General features: G+C 37.3%; 1 protein-coding gene and 1 long non-coding RNA gene across 2 annotated transcripts in view; one reads left to right on the top strand and one right to left on the bottom strand.

The window, feature by feature from the left end:
• LOC130458386 (uncharacterized) overlaps positions 1 to 15,338 on the top strand; it is a 41,083-nt gene extending 25,745 nt beyond the window's left edge. The window contains exon 2 of the long non-coding RNA XR_008917674.1: positions 14,874 to 15,338. This is a non-coding gene — a long non-coding RNA (uncharacterized LOC130458386). The remainder of the gene's footprint in view (positions 1 to 14,873) is intronic.
• Positions 1 to 22,007, bottom strand: part of ZBTB14 (zinc finger and BTB domain containing 14) — a 59,808-nt gene that overhangs the window by 36,385 nt on the left and 1,416 nt on the right. The gene's annotated exons all lie outside the window — the stretch shown is intronic.

The following is a 22,007-nucleotide window of genomic DNA, read 5'->3' as shown; positions in this document are numbered from 1 at the left end:
AGGTAAGGAGAAGAAAGAAAGAGTTGGAGTAAATGTTTCTTTAGGATTCTATAGTGAAAGGAATAGGGAGATGAGGTGGGGGGAAGGGAAAGGCTGAAGGGAAATGACAATGGAAAAGTAAAGTAAGTGATAGCTCTGAAGAATAAATAATGTAACAAACCCTCCCTTTTCAGGGCAAAGATTTGGAGAACAATGTAGGGGATGCATGTTTTTGTTCAGTTGCTTTTCACTGTCTCAAGAAAGAGTTCATTCTGGATCTAGTGGAAGGCAAAGAAATGACAATTAAAACAAGTATCAGTAGATTATTTTGATAGAATGAATAATAAAAGGAAGAAAAAGAAGAAATAATGAAATGAAAACAAGAAGTATCAGTAGAATATTTTAATAAAGAGAATGAAGAAATAATAAAAATAAAGGAAAAGGAATACACTTGTCATATGGTGAAGTAACTAGGTGGCATAGTAGATAGAATCCCAGTCCTCAAGTCAGAAAGACTCATCTTCCTGAGTTCAAATCTGGTCCCAGATACTTATTAGCCTTGAGCCAGTCACTTAACTTTGTTTCCCTCAGTTTCTTTATCTGCCAAATGACCTGGAGAAAGAAATGTCAAACTATTCTCATATTTCTGCCAAGGAAACTTCATATGTGGTCACAAAGAGTTGGACACAACTGAAACAACTGAACAACAAATCTTTTATAAACCTTAAAGTATTAGCCAAATGTTCAGTTACTCTTTATGCTCATTCAAATTTCTTTTAGACCTTAAATGCATGAAATTACATACAGATTTATAAGAATATTTCAGCTTTTGGCATACCAAGAATTTTTCAAATCAAAATGCTACTAATGTAGCACAGGAGTTTGTGGAGCATGAAGAAATCCATTACTAATCTGAAAGGAACATTTTTGTGGTAAAGGGTAAACTACTAGTCTTAAATTTTTATATTTCCTTTTATCTACAAGTGTGAAAGCTTAGTAATTTTAGTGAAAGAAATGAGTCAGAACTGGTGGAGTCTCTACCAATCTGTACTGGAAAATCAATGGTTTTGTTGCTGCATATTAATGAAATTACCAATGAAAATATACATTTCCCTTCTCTTTTGTGTCTAGAGTTGAAATATACACATGCCTATACATATAAATGATGTAGTACCTATTTGTTAAGTTCTATGTTCTCTGTCATGGAAGAGTAGTATAATATAGAAGATTGGCACAGAGAAGGACAACAATGTTGCTACATTATTACTGGAGTAAATCTCAGTGTCAGGTAGTCGTGCTAAAGATAATACTTAAAAGATAGTAACCAAGCTATATTAAATAACTTCACACTGAGTTGATTTAAATACAAATAAAAGTATCAGGGTATATCAATGCCCTCTAATACTATTTTAGAGGAGAAACTATAACCCTGGCAAAAGATCTGAAATCAAATGCTGCCTCAGACACTTAGTAGTTTTGTGATCCTAGATAAGTCACAACCTCTCTTAAGATCAGTTTCATCATCTGTAAAATGGGGATAATAATTGCACTTACCTCATAGGATTATTGTGAAGATAAAATGAGACAATATATGTAAAATGCTTTGTAAACTCCAAAGCCTTATATAAATATGTATTATTCATATTATTATTACAATGCACAATATATTTTGTAAGTTGAGATGCTTTTATCAGTCCTTTCACAGTAACATTGTTTGTTTAGTTTTTATTAAAAAAAACAAAACAGTTTCTTCCACTCACAAATTAACTCCAAATACTTTTTGGTTGTAGTATGGTGACTTTAAATGAGAATAATGTGTTATGGGATGTTTGGGTGATACATGTTTTTAATTTTCATAAAAAGGCCTAGGTTGCTTTGCTTTAGGCACTTACAAATAAATAAAGACATGGAAGTTTCATTTTTGGCACCATGGTGGAAATAAAATGTGCATGGCGATTTACTTCCCCACCAAGAAGAAATTACTTGAACATGCTAATCTAATAATAGCAGAACCTGTTAGCTATATTCTTGTGAATAGAATCTTGTAGAGGAAGACCTCTTTCCTTCCGAACAAATCCAGTCCCAATGTCACCTTGTGCCTTTCTGGCCTCAGGAAAGCATGCAACTCTCCTAATATACTTGCCAGATACAGTAAGAAACAACTTTAGCAAACAGAGACTGTGCTAAGTATTTCAAAATTGCCTCCAAAAGAACCTTTTATTAGAATATACAAACAGAGGAGGCCCTTAATCTGATTCCTTTCAAGGTAAATCAAGCCCTCTAGGCCTAGACTAGTTTAATTGGGATCATAAAGGCAAGAGTATTAGATTCTTCTTTCTAAAGTTGGCTGCTACTGTTTTATTTTTAAGTTTCTTTTTTTTCCCTTTTATTCTGAACTAAAAAAGCAAAAACAAAATACATCTCCATCATACAAAAACCAAAAAAGTATTCTATACAAAATTTCAAAATCTTTAAAAAAAGAGGATTTAAAAAATTCTACATTATTTTCAAAATTGCCTTCTGTGCTTCCTTCAGAACTTCCTTCTATTCTATTCTGTATATTTAAATATATATTACAATGACCTTTTTTTTTTGCATCATTCTTCTCCTTCATGCCCCCAATTAGTGGAGAGTAAGAAAGGGGGAAAAATCCTTGTAACTAATAAGGATAGTCAAGCAAATTGAATCCATACATAAGACATGCCCAGAAATGTCTCTATCTTATGTCCATCACCTCTGTGTCATTAGTAACATGCCCTATCATAGGTCCTCTGGAAATATGGTTGCATAATTCTTTAAACAGAGTTCTGAAGTTTCAAAGTTGTTTTTCTTTATAATGTTGAACTTGAATGAATTTTTCTGTTCATTTCAACCTTTATTAATTCATAAAATCCAGGATTATCTAAAATAGTATCTTTTGTCTTTTTTCTAGCACAATAATATTATATTCATATGCAATGTGTTCGGCCATTCATTTTTTTTTATTTTAATGCAAAGCGCACTTCCATATTTGTCATTGTTGTAAGATCACACTCATACATAACCAAAACCCCCCAAATAAAACCATAAATACACTGATGTTAAATATGACTCCAACAGTTATTTCTTTGAAGGTGGACATTATTCCCCATCATAAATCTTTCAGGATTGTCCCAGATCATTGCACTGCTGACAGTAGTCACGTTTTCACAGATATTGATCATTCAGTATTACTGTTATTATGTGCAATGTTCTCTCAATTCTGCTTATTTTGCTCTGTATCAGTTCCCACAGATTTTTCCAGATTTTCCTGAAATCATCTTGCTTATCATTTCTTATAGCACAATAGTATTCCATTACCAACATATACCACAATTTGTTCAGCCCTTCCCTAATTAATGGACATTCCTTCAATTTCTAATTCTTTGCCACCACAAAAAAAAAACACCTATAAATATTTTTATGTAAATAAGTCCTTTCCACTTTTTTGTAATCTCTTTGGGATATGGACCCAGTAGTGGTGTTACTGGATCAAAGGGTATGCATAGTTTTGTAGCCCTTTTGGTACAGTTTCAAATTACCCTCCAAAATTTTTGGATCAGTTCACAACTCTACCAACAATGCATTAGTGTCCCCATTTTGCCACCACCCCCAAACATTTACCACTTTCCTTTACTGCTATATTGGCCAATCTGATAGACCTGAGGTGGTACATCAGCATTGTTTTAATTGGTATTTCTCTAATCAAGAGTGATTTAGAACATTTCCATTAGATTATTGATGGCTTTGATTTCTTTATCTGAAAATTGTTCTGATCTTTTGACCATTTATCAAGTGGGCAATGACTTATATTATTATACATTTTACTTAGTTCTTTATAAATTTGAGAAATTAGAACTTTATCAGAGACATTTATTATTATTTAAAAATTTTCCCAATTTATAGAGATCCATCTAGCAGTCTCTCTGAGGGTCTGAGGCTATCTCTGTCTAGGTGTGGCGATCCAGTTGAGTAATGGAGATGAGAAACACTATGTGTTCAGACCCACACAGTGCTCTGCCATAGTGACATGGTTCATTTATTATATAGGTTTTTAGGTACATACTTCTTTGACACACAATCAATTTTCTGCATATGTGACATTCTACATTCTGATTGGATATTATCAAATCACCTAAACAACACTTTTGTGATGTTACTACAACAAAGAATTCTGTGATCATTTACTACATTTGTACAACACTCTGTGATGTATATGAATAATGTGAATAAATGTATGCAGGCAAGGCACCCGGTAAAGACAGGATCCCAACCGAGGTGTACAAGGCCTTAAATGGAAAGGCGCTCCAGGCATTCCACATAGTGCTGACCAGCATATGGGAAGAGGAAGACATGCCCCCAGAACTCAGAGATGCCTCCATCGTAGTCCTATACAAGAACAAAGGCTCATGAGCAGCCTGTGACAACTACAGAGGCATCTCACTACTCTCCACTGCTGGAAAGATCCTCGCCCGTGTTATACTCAACAGACTCCTGTCATCTGTGTCGGAGCAGAACCTGCCTGAATCACAATGTGGCTTCCGACCAGATCGTAGCACCATCGACATGGTCTTCACAGTGAGGCAAATGCAGGAAAAATGCCTTGAGCAGAACCCGAGTCTCTACATTGTCTTCATAGACCTGACAAAGGCATTCGACACAGTGAACAGGGACGCATTGTATGTGATCCTTAGCAAGCTCGGTTGCCCAGCAAAATTCGTCAAACTGATCCAGCTCTTTCATGTCGACATGACAGGGAAATTCCTATCTGGTGGAGAGACTTCCGATCGCTTCAACATCTCCAATGGCGTGAAATAAGGCTGTGTCCTCGCTCCAGTACTATTCAACCTATGCTTCACCCAAGTATTAGGACATGCTGTGATGGATCTAGACCTGGGTGTCTACATCAAATACAGACTGGATGGCTCACTATTCAATCTTCGCCGCCTGACTGCAAAAACAAAGACAACAGAGAGACTCATCCTGGATGCTCTCTTTGCAGATGACTATGCTCTCATGGCCCACCAAGAAAATCATCTCCAAACCATTGTGGACAGGTTCTCCACCGCAACAAAACTGTTTGGCCTGACTATCAGCCTCAGCAAAACAGAGGTGCTGTTCCAACCTGCACCAGGGAGGCCCACTAACCAGCCGTGCATTACAATCGACGGCACGCAGCTTTCTAATGTCAACACCTTCAAGTACCTGGGCAGCACCATCGCCAACGACGGGTCCCTAGACCATGAGATCAATGCCAGGATCCAAAAGGCCAGCCAGGCACTCAGGCAGCTGAGCTCCAAAGTCCTCCAACACAGAGGTGTAAGCACTGCGACGAAGCTCAAAGTGTACAACGCAGTGGTCCTCAGCTCGCTCCTGTACGGTTGTGAGACATAGACACTGTACCGGAAGCACATGAAGCAGCTGGAGCAATTCCACCAACGCTCTCTCCGGTCAATCATGAGGATCCGATGGCAGGACCGAATCACCAACCAGGAAGTCCTCAACAGAGCCAACTCCACCAGCATCGAAGTCATGGTCCTCAAAGCCCAGCTACGATGGTCTGGACACGTCATCCGCATGGACCCACAGCAAATACCAAGACAGGTATTCTACGGTGAACTGTCAGCTAGACTCAGGAAACAAGGTCGACCAAAGAAAAGATTCAAGGATCAGCTAAAGTAAACTTGAAGTGGGCTGACATTACACCAAAGCAACTAGAACTTGCTGCCTCTGTCAGAAGCAGCTGGTGAACCCACATTAATTCTGCCACCACCTTTGAAGATGAGTGACATCGACATCTTGCACTGCGCGTGAACGCCGATACCAGGCCACAACCGCACCTCCTGTAACAACTGGCGTCCCATGCCCCATGTGCCACAAACTGGTATTTTATATTGTTTAGAGCAATTTAAAATGGAACTTCTCTTTCTAACTCTTGCTGCTGAATTTTGTTAGTAATATATGGAAATGCGGGTGCTTTATATGCATTTATTTTGTATCCTACAGCTTTGTTAAAGTTATTAATTATTTTAACAGTTTTTAAAATTGATTCTGTAAGTATACCATCATATCATCTGCAAAGAATGCTAGTTTCTTTTCCTCATTGCCTACTTTAATTCATTCAATTTCTTTTTCTCTTTTTAATGCTAAAGTTTGCATTTTGAGTATAATATTAAATAATAGTGGTGATAATGGCTATCTTTGCTTCACCCCTCATCTTAATGGGAAGACTTCTAACTTCTTCCCTTTGCAGATGATACTTGCTGAAGGTTTTATGTAGATACTACTTATCTTTTTTAAGGAATGACCCATTTATTTCCATGCTTTCTAGTGTTCTTAATAGGAATGTGTGTTATATTTTGTCAAAGGCTTTTTCTGCATCTATTGAGATAAATGTGATTTTTGTTAGTTTGGTTATTGATATGATCAATTATGCTAATAGTTTTCCTAATATTAAGGCAACCCTGCATTCTTGTTGCAAATCCTGCCTGGTCATAGTGAATGATCTTTGTTATATATTGCTATATTCTCCTTGCTGGTATCTTATTTAAAATTTTTGCATCTATATTCATTAGTGAAATTGGCATATATTTTTCTTTCTCTGTTTTTGTTCTTCTTGGCCTAGGTAACAGTACCATATTAATTTCATAAAAAGAATTTGGGAAGATTCCTTCTCTGTGTATTTTCTCAAATAGTTTATATAGTATTGGGATTAATTGCTCTTTAAATGTTTGATAAAATTCACTTATGAATCCATTTGGCCCTGGGAATTTTTTCTTAGGGAGTTAAATGATGACCTATTCAATTTCTTTTTCTGATATGGGATTATTTAAGGATTCTACTTCCTATTTTGCAACCCGGGCAATTTTTTTTTTTGGTAAATATTTCATCTATTTCCCTTAAATTGTCATATTTATTGGCATATAATTGGGCAAAATGCCTCCCAAAGATTGCTTTAATTTTCTCTTCATTGGTGATGTTCACCCTTTTCATTTTTGATACTTATTATTTGATTTTCCTATTTGATTTCTTTCTATTAATTAAGTGGTTCTTTTACTTTCAATTTTGTTAATTTCTTCTTTAAATTTTAGGATTTCCAATTTAGTCTTTAAATAAGGATTTTCATTTGTTTTTTCTAGGTTTTTTAGTTGCAAGCCCAGTTCATTGATGTTCATTTTCTCTTTTTTCATTGATGTAAGTTTTTAAAGATATAAATTTCCCCCCACGTACTGTTTTGGCTATATCCCATAAATTTTATATATTGTCTCCTCATTGTCATTCTCATTAATAAAATTATTGATTGTTTCTATAATTTGTTCTTTGACCCACTCTTTTTTAGCATTAAATTATTTTGTCCCCAATTAATTTTTTGATTTATCTTTCCATGGAGCTTTATTGATTATATTTTGTTGCATTAGGATTTGAATAGGATGCATTTATTATTGCTAGTTTTCTTCATTTGGTTGTGAAATTTTTATGCCTTAATAAATGGTCAGTTTTTGGGTAGGAGCCTTGTACTGCAGGAAAGAAGGTATATCCCTTTCTATTGCCAGATCTCCAGAGATCTATTAGTTCCAACTATTCTAAGATTTTATTCACTTCCTTTACTTCTTTCTTTTTTTCTTTTTTCTTTTTTTGGTTTAATTTATCTAGATCTGAAAGGGGGAAGTTGAAGTCCCTCACTAGTATTGTTTTATTGTCTATTTATTCCTGAAGATCACTTAATTTCTCTTTTAAAAATTAGGGGCTATACCATTTGGTGCATATATGTTTAGTATTGATATGACTTCATTGTTTATAGTACCTTTTAGCAAGATATAATTTCCTTCCTTATCTCATTTAATCAGATCTATTTTTGCTTTAGCTTTGTCTGAGATCATGATTGCTACTCCTGCTTTTTTTTAATTTTAGATGATGCACAATCAGTTCTTCTCCACCCCTTACCTTTACTCTATGTGTGTCATTCTGCCTCAACTGTGTTTCTTGTAAACAACATATAGTCTGATTCTGGTTTTTAATCCACTTTGCTATCAGCTTCCATTTTATGGGTGAGTTTATCCCATTCACATTCACTTTTATGATTACTAACTGTGTATTCCCCTCCATCTCATTTTCCCCTTTTGATCTTGCTATTTTTCCTTTTACTCTGTTCCTCCTCACCAATGTTTGACTTTTTAATCACCACCCCTCCTTCACCACACTTCCTCCTCCCTTCTATCACCAATATCTTCCCTTATCTTAGTCCCCCTCCTACTTCTCTATAGGGCAAGATAGGATTCTATACCCCAATGAGTATAACTGTTATTCCCTCTCTGAGGTAGTTACAATAAAAATAAAGTTTAAGCATTGCCCATCACCACTGTCATCTTCCCCTCCACTGTAATAGTTTCCCACACTTCTTTATGTTATATAATTTACCCCATTCCATTCTCCCTTCCCTTTTCTCTCAGTGCAATCCTCTTTTTCACTCCTTGATTTTTTGCATATCATATCATCCTAATAAGCTTACTTCCCTACACTGAGTATACTCCTTCTAATTGTTATACTACTAATAAGAATTTTAAAGAATTATAAATATTCCCTTTCCATTTAGGAATATATGCAGTCTGACTGTACTGAGTACCTTAACATTTCTCTTTCTTATTTGGCTTTTTAGGCTTAGGTCTTATGTTTGGACTTCAGATTTTATGTTTAGGTCTTGTCTTTTCCTCAGGAATGCTTAGAGATCTTCTATTTTATTGAATGACCATTTTTCTCCCCTGAAAGTATATACTCATTTTTTTCTGGCTAGGTGATTCTAGGTTGTAAAACTAGATCTTTCACCTTCCTGAGTATCATATTCCATTCCTTCCAATCCTTTAATGTGGAAGCTACTAAATCCTGTGTGATCCTGATTGTAGTTCCATGGTATCTAAATTGTTTCTTTCTGGCTACTTGCAATATTTTTTTCTTGACCTGGGGGGCTCTTGAATTTAGCTATTATATTCTTGGAAGTTGTCCTTTGAGGATTTCTTTCTGGAGGCAATCTGCAGAATCTTTCAATTTCCATTTTATTCTCCTACTCAGGAATGTCTGGGCAGTTTTCTTTGATAATTTCTTATATTATGATGTCCAGGCTTTTAATTTTTTTTTTTCTGATCATGGCTTTCAGGTAGTCCTATTAATTCTTAAATTTTCTCTCCTATATCTATTTTCCAGGCCTGTTGTTTTTTCAATGAGATATTTCATGCTTTCTTCTGTTTTTTTTTTCATTCTTTTGTTTTTGTTTTATTGTTTCTTGATATCTCATGAAATCTTTAGCTTCTAGTTGGCCAATTTTAATTTTTAAAGAGTAATTTTCTTCTATCATCTTTTGAGTCTCTTTTTTTCAATTGGCTTATATTTTCTTATATTGCTTTCATATCTCTTCCCCATTTTTCCTCTTCTTCCTTTTCTCTTGATTTTTTAAATACTTTTTGAGCTATTCTAGAAAAATTAATATTTTTATTTTGGACTTTGTGTTTGTTTTGCTCTCGTTGTCCTCTTCTGTGTCTGTGCCTTACACTTTGTTTCCATAAAAATTCTCTATAGTTGTTTTTTTTTTTTAATTTTTGCTAATTTTCCCATCCTTAATAAAGGTAGACTCTGTTCTCTGGGAGGTTAGGGCACCATCTTGAACTTCAGTCCTACATTGATGCTACCCTTAGGCTTATTTCTGGGTTTCTGCTAGTTTCAGTTCTTCTAAGATGGTATGGTAGCCTGTGGGCTGAGACCTCTGAGAGAAACCTCCTACAGCTGATTTAATTAAGCCCTGAAACTGCTGATAGCTCAAATTCTAGCCTGAGGCTTGGATATAGACTTTTAGTCTTACTCTAGGCTTGATCAGCTCAGGCACACAGTTCATAGCCGACAGCCCTGCCTTGGGGCTCTGCCTTGAGCTTTTGAGATCCCTGGGGACTATCCCTGCCTGGGACCAGGGCACTCAGCTTCTGGTTTACCAAAAGCTCCAAACTAGGATCAATGTCTCCACCACAAGCCTGGGTTATGACTCTTGGCTTTGTCCTAGGCCCACACAGATCAAACTGAACAGCACTGATTGGCCTGTTCTGGAATTCTGGACCTCACAGCAGGTTTGCTTGGAACATTAAGGAATATGTGTTGGGGTTGGGCCACTGGATCTCAGGGTCTTGATGTTGGCTTGAGCCCAGGTTCAGAACTTGGCAGAGTAGATATTGGGAGAGGAGTGAGTTTGCTGTTGGCTTATTCCTTACTCCTTTTTGTAATCTCTTGTGCTCTCTCTTACCCCAGTGCCCACTATGTTCTCTATCTTTCAGGTTGTTCTTGTCTTGAAAGTTGGGAACTTGTATATATTTCCCGTTTGTTGCCTAGTCAGTTTGCACTTCTTAGCCCATCACTGAAGTGCTCTCTTTCCTGAAGTGAATAAACAACTGCCTCATTTTACTCCTACCTTCTGATCCTAGGTTTTGTTTGAGTGAGTGGGATAATTATCATTTTTGAGTGGTGTGAAAATGGGATTAATTCTCCCCTGCCCATTTTTTAGATTTAATCACCAGAAGCATATATACATCACTTAACTGTAAGTGGGGGAGGTCTGTGACCCACCTGTGTGAAAGTGGGTGATGAATCAGAACCCACTGACTGCCCCCTGGGCAGTCCTAAGCAAAGCTTTAGTAGTCCACATAAACTAGAAGGAAAGCACAGGAAGCGATGAAAATGCCAAGAACTTTGTGAGGAAGTCTTTCTCCTTCAACTTAACCTTGGAGGAGCTCCGGAAGAGGACTGCTTCTATTAGGACTACCATGTGGATGAGTGAGAAATGCTGACTCCTTTCTCTGGTCTGTTCTGAGAGGCACTAGTTTCCAGAGGGGCTCATTTTCTGGTGACTAAAACCCTTGTTTAATTCACCCCTAGTCACTCTGGCTGGGGCTTCTGGAGCCCTGCTAAAGTAATGCCAGGACTTGAACAAAATATTCTAGTTTGTTAAACTATATTTAGTACTCTGCCCTCTTTCTCATTTCTCTACTTTTGCCCTTTCTATATTTTATAAATAAATTGCTAAAAAATCATTTGGAATTAATTAATTACTGGCGACCACACTGACAAATTTAGTCCAACCCTTTAACTTTAACCCCTTACATTCTGGCCTTTACAGTGGGGCACTTGTCATCATTTTTCATCTCACTCATGCCCACTCTCCAATCCCTTTTTCCATGTATGTATATTCTTTTTCTCACATATATTACTTTTGAAAATTGACAAGTACTACCCCCTTCTCCTAGTCGTGTCTAGTATATCCCTTTTTAAGCTCCTTTCTCTTCCTCCTCTTAAAAAAACATCAGAACAAAATCAATCCAACCTCCTCATGTTTTTTTTCCTTGACTCCCTCAATACTCTTTGAAGACAGTAAGGTGTTGAAGGCTATATGTTTTTTCTCTTTCATTAGAACGTTGGCAATTTATCATACTATGGCTCCTCATAATTGCTCAAATAAATTTATCATTCTCTATTTATCTAGATTTTTGTGTTTATATTTCAAAATTCCTATCTAGCTCAGGTCTTTTCATCAGAAATGCTTGAAAGCCCACTATTCCATTAAAAATCCATTTTTCTCTTTTTAAGTTAAGCTATTTTTAGTGGTAATTCTCTATCTTCTGACTCTTGGAATAATGCATTCCAATACTTTTTTGACTCAAAGGACAAAAATTTTTCCATAAGAACTAAGTGGAAATTCCTTTTGTCCTTTGCATCTTGTTTGCACGTTTTATGGAGTTGAATTTGCACAAATTTTATAGTGAATCATGCTCTCTTGTATATATTCAGCTATGCAACTTTAGTTCTTAAATCAAGCCCCTCCCCCCTTGTTTTAAGCCAGGCCCAGGTTCTATTCCCTGCTATACTTATGGTAGTCTTTGGGTGGTTTTATCTTGAATTCCCTGAGTACTTGTATTTGCCTATATCCATTGAGATTTTAGTCTCAGGTGAAATTCAGAGTTTTGAATCTTTAAGACTCTATCTTTCACCTCATGATAGAGCATTAAAGGATTTAGAGCTCCTGAGTCCGGACTTTCCAGGTCTGAGGAGTACAAAATAATACTGGTCCAGCAAAAATTTTAAGGGTTCCTTCCAAAACTATTTCCATTGGCTTTCTGGATCTTATTCTGGGTCTTTAGGATTACCTTGGGGTTTTCTGAGAGGAGTCCTTTACTCTTGCTGCCTTCAGACAAAAAGAACTGTAGACCACACCTATACCTGACTCTCTTAAGAAGCTACCTGATGCTAAAATTAGCTTTGTTGGCAGGGACTCTGTCTGATTTTGGGAAAAACAATTCTAATGTGGAAGATATCACTCACTGTAGTTTCTCACTTAATTTCTTGACAATTATTCAGTTTACTATGAATGTGGGAATTTTTAATGGAGTCAGTATGTGGGAGCTGGGTTGCTACACTCCTATTCAAGCAGTCATCTTGACTAGAAATCTCTGTTTTTGTCATATGTTTCTTTTCTTTTTTTTTCTTTCTTAACAATATTCCAGCAAATACACCTCTCCATATGGAAGATGCCAAACAGCTTGCATCTGGGAGAATTATAATAATGAAGAAAAGAATTATCTTGAAGAGACAGTGGAATAGGAGTAGATTCTGTAATTCATTCCAGTTGGCTAAGCACGTGATGGAGAGGAGCTCCTTGGACTGCAGAATCATTCATGAAGACCAGTCAAGTGCAGTTACTTCTTCTTTTGCCTTAGTTCTTAGGGGATATCAGTAAATCTTTTGCCCTTAGCATTTGGGAAAGAGAATGGAATGACTGACTTTGGGAGTTTTGAGAGCTCAGGAGACTGAGCAATAGGGAACCAGCAATCACAGATTTGAATGAGTATTGCATCCAGCCCATATTTCCATACATATTTCCCCTAATATGCCAAGGATATACATCAAGGATGCAATGGCACTTAGGATTTTTAGACATGATCCCCATCATCTCCAGTCTCCATAGGGAAACAATATTCATCAGGAATTCATCAGGGGAACAATATTCATCATCGATATAGTCTCAGACATCTATCAAGTCTGAGAGGCACAAAATAAATATTGCTGTGACTTTTTGTGCTGCCAGACCAGGAGCTATATCCAGGAGGCTGAAGCCAATCAGCTTGTACAAGGAAAGTTTTCTCAGGAAACATGGAAGATACATCAGGAAGCCATTGGTCTCATCAAATACCAGCTATTATCTGCAGAATCCTAATAATCTTCTAGAGGACTTTCTACCACTTAATGACTAGACAATCTTCCAATATAGATAGTACTAAGGGAAGGAAAGGGTGGGGGGAATCAATCAAAACATAAACATGCAGTCTAAGCTTTTCCCATTCCCAATGGAAGTACTAAGTCTTAAGTTATTTACAGGATAGTCCTTCTTGTTTGAGCAATACTAAGGAGAAAGAAAGGAAAATAAACAGAACAAAAATATGAAGGTATGCAAAAGCCAGAAGTTTGACTAAGCCTTTCCTTCCTCCTTCAGAATGACTGTCTCAACATATCACAGCCTGCTCTGTGTGATGATTGATGCCAAATCTTTGAAGTTCACAATAGGACTCCAAATGCAAAGTGGTGATGATGAATCAGAGAAACACCAAGAATATCAGAACCACAGTACAGATGATAACAACTCTAGTATAGTTGTAGATGTTTTGCTTGATGTGAAGTGGTGATGATAAGGAGGATCATTTAGATCAGGGCTTCCCCATGGACACTGCTGGCACATTCAATAATGCTTTATCCTATATCAGGGTCATCTGTGTAAAGAGACTAAATGGTCATAAACCACTTTGATGCAATCTATACTGAGTTTTAAGAGCTCTAAGTTGATATTGAGGGTCTCCCTGTACTACCATCTATTCAGTATTCTCTGGTCCACCTGCCAAATCTCCTCCTCCTGAAAGCTACATCCAGGGATTAATACAAAATCCTTGCCCTCTTAGAGACCCCATTTGAAAGGATGGCTTCCATCTCCCACAGTGTTTAAATAAGGATTATTGCTCACCCCCATCCAATGACATAGAACTACCACCAAGCCAACTAAACAATCTCTTTTGGTTCAAGTAAATACACATTTACCATAGATATGTAGCAATAATTTCAACTCTCTCATGCTATTAGAAATCAAAATAGTTTTCAACAATATTACCTCTTTGTCCCCCAAGGCTTTCTTCAGTAGTTTCCTGAAACATTACAAATGAAAGGAAGTCAATTTAGGGGTACCTGAGCTACATCTTTAAGGTAAACAGAACTCTCTGTGAAGGCAAATATCTCAATATGCTAAGGCAGCTTTGTGCTGGAGAAGGAATTAAAAAGGTTCAGAGAGGACCTGACAGAACCATTTCCAAAAACAGTTCCTTTTTACCAATGATGCCCTCCTAGGCATCCAAGGAACTGCTGGAAAAGGGAACCCTTCTCTTTCCAGAGTAGCATTAAATTATCATCAGTGTGATTTCAGAGAGGTTAGATATCTGGCAGGAAGTCAGATGCATTTTAATGATCAACCTTCTTACCCTGAGAAGAGTAAGATATTACTACTTGAGGACAGGTTGGAGATCATTTAGGTTGTCAATAGCTGGCTTGTCCTTGTTGAGAGGGAACATTTGGTCCTATGCCTAGTACAACAGCATTACAACTTGAATTTCCAAATTGACACTTGCACCCACTCTCCAACCTCTGCTACTCTTCTCATGGTTCCAACCAGGTTGTTTAGCATATGTCTCTAATGGGTGCTGACATACCCACAAACAACTATATGAATAATGAGACATTGGCATAATTCATTTTTTGATCCTAACACTAAAGGAGAGTCTTTGGTTGTCTAATCCTGTGCTTTTCAGGCTCCAGATGATTTGACCAGATCAATGCCCAGAAACTAATGAAAATGAAGATCTTTTCTACCCCATCGCTCAAAGCTCTCTCGAGCTTGGAGTAAAGAGGAGTCACTTGGAGGAGAGACTGGAAGACAGACACTTGAGGAGAGACTGGAAGACAGACACTCAGACTTGGCTGTGGAACTGGACTCCTGGAGGAGCTCGTGCAGGAGACCTAAGATGAAGACTAAAAAGCTCTCCTTTTAGACAGTCACCATGGTGAGTGAAAGGCTGACTTAGTTTCCCTGCCTTTCTGGAGGTGTGAACCTCTGAGAAAGGCCCATCATCTTGAGACTCATTTCCCTGATTAGGACCTTAAAATTTCTACCTGGTTCTGAGGAAGCAGAGCTCTCTCACTCTCTCCCTTTATCTCATTCATTAATACCTTCCCTCTATTGTAAATAAAACTACAATAAATTCCATTTTACTTTAGTAATTCATTTTGGGATTTAGAAATTAAATCCCTAGTGACTACCAATTAAATATAATCAGTCCAACCATATAAATCTAACACAATCATGATTTCTAATGAAGGCTTCTGTGTTTTTCATATCTTGTTCATCTTACTCCTTGCTCCACCTATCAAAGAACCATCTAGAATCATTCAACCCATGATAGGCAATTCTATATGATCTTGTGGCATTTGTTCAGAAGTAACTAGGGGCCAGTTAGACTCAAGAAGTTGTTCTTCCAAAGCAGTATAGTAAGAAGGTTTATTTCTAATGCTGTATCATTTTTAAAACATTTCTAAATAATGTTCTATATAATTTTATAATTGAGGCTTGATCTGTGCTTCAAGTCTCTTTCCTCATTCCTTTGTTTTTACATTCTTGTACATTCCCTACCTCAAAGCAGCTTCTAAAATTGAGATGATGGATCTTGAGATTATGAGTCCCATTTAGTCTAATAAACAAGAACTAGATTAGGCAACAGGACAGCATTTTTGCATCCTACATTTAAATGAATTGAAGGAAGTCATGCTTAACCAGTTGTAAACTGATTTCTTCATCTAGATATTAGAATCCTATGATTAGGAATATGATTTTCCATCATCATTATGGAGGGGCTGTAAATTATTAAGCCCACTTCCTCATTAGGTATTCACCAATTAGAAATGTCTTAGGCTATCTAGGGAAGGGCTGAATCTCTAATCCTCCTAGGAAGGGTGGCCTCTTCCACTATAATGTGACAGGATGAAGGTGTTCAAGAATCACTAAGGAAGGATGGTTAAGATATACTGAACTTCTTTCTAAATGAAAGTAAACTATTTCTGACTAGTCTCAGCCATAGGAAGAGAGAAAAGAGCATAGCAAGGTTGATAGCCTCATTTAGTTCACTCTGGGCCTGGGCTGCCTGGCTTACATTGATAAATTCAGGAATAGCTGTAGAGCTGACAACTTTGTTTAGGTCCCTGTAGCCCTCTGTGACTACCAGGTATGATCTGCCTTCTTCACAGGCAACACAGGGTTGTTTTTTATTTGTTTTGTTTTTTGATGATTTTAATTTTATTTGGTCAATTTAGAACATCATTCCTTGGTTTCAAAAATCATTTTCTATTCCTCCATCCCCTCCCCCCCTTTCCCATAGCCCACATGCAATTTCACTGGGTATTACATGTGTACTTGATCAGAACCCATTTCCATGTTGTTGATGTTTGCACTAGGATGTTCATTTAGAGTCTATATCCCCAATCATATCCCCTCGACCCATGTAGTTGTTTTTCTTCGGTGTTTTTACTCCCACAGTTTTTCCTCTGAATGTGGGTAGTGTTCTTTCTCGTAAATCCCTCGGTGTTGTTCAGGATCACTGCACTGCCACTAATGGAGAAGTCGATTACATTTGATTGTACCATAGTGTATCAGTCTGTGTGTACAATGTTCTCCTGGTTCTGCTCCTTTCACTCTGCATCAATTCCTGGAGGTCCTTCCAGTTCCCATGGAATTCCTCCACTTTATTATTCCTTTTAGCACAGTAGTATTCCATCACCAACATATACCACAATTTGTTCAGCCATTCTCCAATTGATGGGCATCCCCTCATTTTCCAGTTTTTTGCCACCACAAAGAGTGCAGCTATGAATATTCTTGTACAAGTCTTTTTCCTTATTATGTCTTTGGGGAACAAACCCAGCAGTGCTATGGCTGGGTCAAAGGGCAGATAGTCTTTTAGCGTCCTTTAGGCATAGTTCCAAATTGCCCTCCAGAATGGTTGGATCAATTCACAACTCCACCAGCAATGAATTAATGTCCCTACTTTGCCACATCCCCTCCAGAATTCATTACTTTCCTTTGCTGTCATGTTAGCCAATCTGCTAGGTGTGAGGTGATACCTCAGAGTTATTTTGATTTGCATCTCTCTGATTATAAGAGATTTAGAACCCTTTTTCATGTGCTTATTAGTTTTGATTTCTTTGACTGAAAATTGCCTATTCATGTTCCTTGCCCATTTATCAATTGGAGAATGGCTAGATTTTTTGTATAATTGATTTAGCTCTTTGTAAATTTGAGTAATTAGACCTTTGTCAGAGGTTTTCGTTATGAAGATTGTTTCCCAATTTGTTACTTCCCTTCCAATTTTGGTTACATTGGTTTTGTTTGTACAAAAACTTTTTAATTTGATGTAATCAAAATTATTTATTTTACATTTTGTGACTTTTTCTAAGTCTTGCTTGGTTTGAAAAATCTTTCCTTTCCCAAACATCTGATATGTATACTATTCTGTATTCACATAATTTACTTATCGTTTCCTTCTTTATGTTCAAGTCTTTCACCCATTCTGAGTTTATCTTTGTGAAGGGTATGAGGTATTGATCCAAACCTAATCTCTCCCACACTGTCTTCCAATTTTCCCAGCAGTTTTTATCAAATAGTAGATTTTTGTCCCCAAAGCTGGGATCTTTGGGCTTGTCATAGACTATCTTGCTGAGGTCACTTACCCCAAGTCTATTCCACCGATACTCCTTTCTGTCTCTTAGCCAGTGCCATATTGTATTGATGACCACTGCTTTATAGTAAAGTTTGAGATCTGGTACTGCAAGGCCCCCTTCCTTTGCATTTGTTTTCATTATTTTCCTGGATATGCTTGATCTTTTGTTCTTCCAAATGAACTTTGTTAAGTTTTTTTCCTAATTCAGTAAAAAAGTTTTTTGGTAGTTCGATGGGTATGGCACTAAATAAGTAAATCAGTTTGGGTAGGATGGTTATTTTATTATGTTAGCTCATCCTACCCATGAGCAGTTAATGTTTATCCAATTATTTAGATCTAGTTTTAATTGTGTGGAAAGTGTTTTGTAGTTGTGTTCATATAGTTTCTGTGTTTATCTCAGCAAAAAGATTCCTAAGTATTTTATATTGTCTAGGGTGATTTTAAAAGGAATTTCTCTTTCTAATTTTTGCTGCTGAGATGTGTTGGAGATAAATAGAAATGGTGATGACTTGTGTGGTTTTATTTTGTATCCTGCAACTTTGCTAAAATTGTTGATTATTTCCTCTAGCTTTTTAGTTGATGCTCTAGAATTCTTTACGTCGACCATCATATCATCTGCAAAGAGTGATAGGTTGGTCTCTACATTGTCAATTTTAATACCTTCAATTTCTTTTTCTTCTCTAATTGCTACTGCTAGTGTTTCTAGTACAATGTTAAATAACACAGGATTGTTTTAAGGGGACCTAATGTAATGAAGTACTGCAGCTTCCTACATTTCCATCATAAGAGAAGTATCTATTGCCCTTCCCTTTGTATTCAATGGTGCAAACTCTATGGGATAATTTATGTAACAATGAAGGTTCACATTGTCCCTGCCTACAGTAACATGCCTAGCAGTTGCTGAAAGGGTCTGCACAAATACTGATGTATTGTGTAGTATCCCATTTGTTCCATGAACTGCCTGGTATCCTCCCCTAAATGATCCAAAGGTGCTTTCCTCTAGGTGGGCCATTAATTTCTTTCTTATCAATACTAAGTTTTAGGAGACACACCCAAAGCTAGAGCTTTACCAATCTTTGCTTAACTTTCACTAGACAATCAATCAATACCTTCATGGTTGTATGGAAGGGAGAGACCCATAGCTAAAGGCTGAAGTCATTCAGGTGGCGTTCTATTCAGAAAGTGGGAACTAATTGCTTCTGACATAGACAAAAGAAGGTTAAATGATGGATAGCATCAGCAAAATTCCTCCATTCCTTATGACTCCAAAAGTAGTTTAGTTCTTTCAAAACTCCCAGCTGTATAGTCAGAGCCATAGCCACTGCCCAGGAATTGTGTAAATAAATACTTTCTCCCACTCACCCTTTCAAATTCATTTCACTACCTGCTATGTAGCCTATACCTCTTAGCACTAAAAGAACTTCCCATAAAACCCTACTGCTTAGGATCCTTTGCTTAGTTTGCTTTCCTTAGTTTCCTAGATTAATGCCTATAACCACTCAAAATGAGCAGACAGGATTGTCCCCCAAAAGCAGGATCTAATTTCCCCTAATTAATCTGATCATAAGGAATAGCTGACTGGGACAGTGGGGCCGGGATGGAGCTTCCAACCTCATTATTCTACCAAAACTCTCCAAATTTTCCAATGACCTTTTTCAGTTCTCATTCTCTTCAACCTCTATGCAGCCTTTGACATTGTTGATCACCCTCTTCTTGATACTCTCTTCTCTCTAGGTTTTTAGACACTGCTTTTTCCTGGCTCTTTTCTTACCAATATGACTATTCCTTCTTGGTCTCCTTTGCTGAATGATCATCAAGATCTTGCACTCTAATCATTGGTGTCCTATAGCATTCTATTCTGGGACCCTCTTCTCTTTTTCTTCCATACTTCTTCACTTAGGGATCTCATCAGCTCCCATGGTTTTAAATGCCATTTCTATGCTAATGATTCCCCAAACTTCCTATCCTGCCTAATCTCTCTCCAGACATCTGATCATGCATCTCCAACTGCCTTTCAGACATCTCAAACAGAATATCCAGTATATCCTTTAAATCTACTCCCCTTCATATAATCCCTATTACCAAAAGAGCATCACCATCCTTCAGTCCTGCAGACTTCACAACCTAGGAGTCATCCTTGAGGATAGTATGGAAATGGAAAACCCTACGGATGTTATGGGAATAGGCCTAATCCCAAGTCTCCTAAAACAGAGAGGATCTCCTTAACAGAGTAATAGTATTAGAGGTCTATAAGGAAAGAAGAAAGCTATCTTTCCTTTATCCAATAGGTTGATAAAAAGTCTGTTTATTTCACTTCTGCATCTCTTGAATAGGCCTCCTTTTCTCCTCTGACACTGCTATTGCTCTAGCACACACTCTCATCACCTCCAGCCTGGAGAATCACAATAGCCTGTTAGTGGGTTTTCCTAACTCAAATATCTCCCCACTCCAATCCTTCCTCCAGTCAGACACCAAAGTGATTTTCCTAAAGCATAGATCTGATCAGATCACTTGCCTACTCAATAAAATCATTGGCTCCTTAGGATCAAATACAAAATACTATTTGATGTTAAAAACTTTTTCTCACCTAGTCCCCTCCTACCTTTCCAGTCTTCTTACACCTTATTCTTTGCCATAAACTCTTCCTCCCATCAACACTGACTTCCTTGCTTTTCTATGAATAAGACATTCCATCTCTTGGCTCTAGCTATTTTCTTTAGCTCTGACCCACACCTGGAATGCTTTTCTTCAACACTACTTCTGCTTTCCATGGCTTCTTTCAGATCCTAACTAAAATTATATCTTCTTTAGGAAACCTTAATGAAACCCTCTTAAACCTAGTGCCTTCCCTCTTTTAATTATTTCCTATTTATCTCATATATAGCTTATTAATAGATACTCCTTTGTTGTCAGCCCTATTATATGGTGAGTTCCTTGAGACCAGGGAATGTCTTTCAGGCTCTTTTTGTATATTCAGCACTTAACACTGTGCCCATCACCTAGAAGGAACTTAATAAATATTTATTGACTAACTACCCTCCATACCATCCTTTTCCAGCACTGAGGCAATTGCTTCATGTGAGTGGGGGCCTACATTCTGTTTCATTCAAGCAGTAATCATATACCACTAGAAGAACCTTGAACGTGGGGTTTTTATATCTGGTCACTCAATCACTTCTACTGTGTTTACCATTATGTTTACTATAAAGCCATCTTATCCCATTTACCAACTAATATATTAAATGTTAGGGTCAGCCTTGACTCAGGTCAGTACCCTGTTATTTCAGGTTTAATGTTTGAACAGAATAAGATACTCATAAATCATTCAAATGTTAGTAAGCAAGTCTACATTGCTCCAATATAGAAACAGTAGCACTAAACTGAGATGGATATCTCTTCCTACCCCACCCTACCCTTGCATCTCCTCATGGATGCTTTCTGGTCAGCAGAGCAGGGTGTGCTTTTGGTGCCCTTTGGTGACCAAGAAGTCATATCAATCTGCTCAGAGCTCCTCAGGAAGCTATATAAAGAGATATGGAGTTTGAACCTTAGCCACCTAGCCAATTGAGTCCCTAGAACAATTTTGTCATCTCTTAAGGGGAGGGAAAAACTAGCTTAATCCACCCAGGATGGGGATCCTTGGGAAACAGTGGACTTATCAAAATGTTCAACCTGCCTTGCTATGTCCTCATGCATTGCCACAAGAACTCAGGACCTGGGAAATTCTTGTCTGCTGGTTAGGCAGATATCCCAGAATTTTCTGATTCTGGAGGACCTTATATGTGACTTAGACTTTTAAACTGAGAAGCCTTAAAAGCATGATTGTTGAAGATGCTATTCTGTTACTGATAGGAGATGTGCCATAGTGATTGTCAAAAGCAAAGGAGAATGGACCTGTTAAGATTGTGGGTAAAAGTTGGGACTGGAATTTTGTTACTGACCCAGGTAACTAAGAGGATTGGTGATGGATTTCATCCCAGCTAACATTTTCTCCCTATCCAGGAAATTTTATGTCTACTAAGGGAGAAATATTCTCCTGCTTTAACTCCTTCCTTTTCTTTAATCTCTTGGAGAATAGGCAAATCCCTTTTATTCAGGAAGGATTCCCTTTCATTGCATATATTATTTAAAACTTATATGTAATGGGTGGACTGGCCAATAAGGGCCCATTTATAA

Source organism: Monodelphis domestica, chromosome 3 (genome assembly GCF_027887165.1).
Source record: "Monodelphis domestica isolate mMonDom1 chromosome 3, mMonDom1.pri, whole genome shotgun sequence".
NCBI lineage: Eukaryota > Metazoa > Chordata > Mammalia > Didelphimorphia > Didelphidae > Monodelphis > Monodelphis domestica.
Note: the sequence above shows the minus strand (reverse complement) of the source record. Positions and strands in the feature narration are given on the sequence as shown.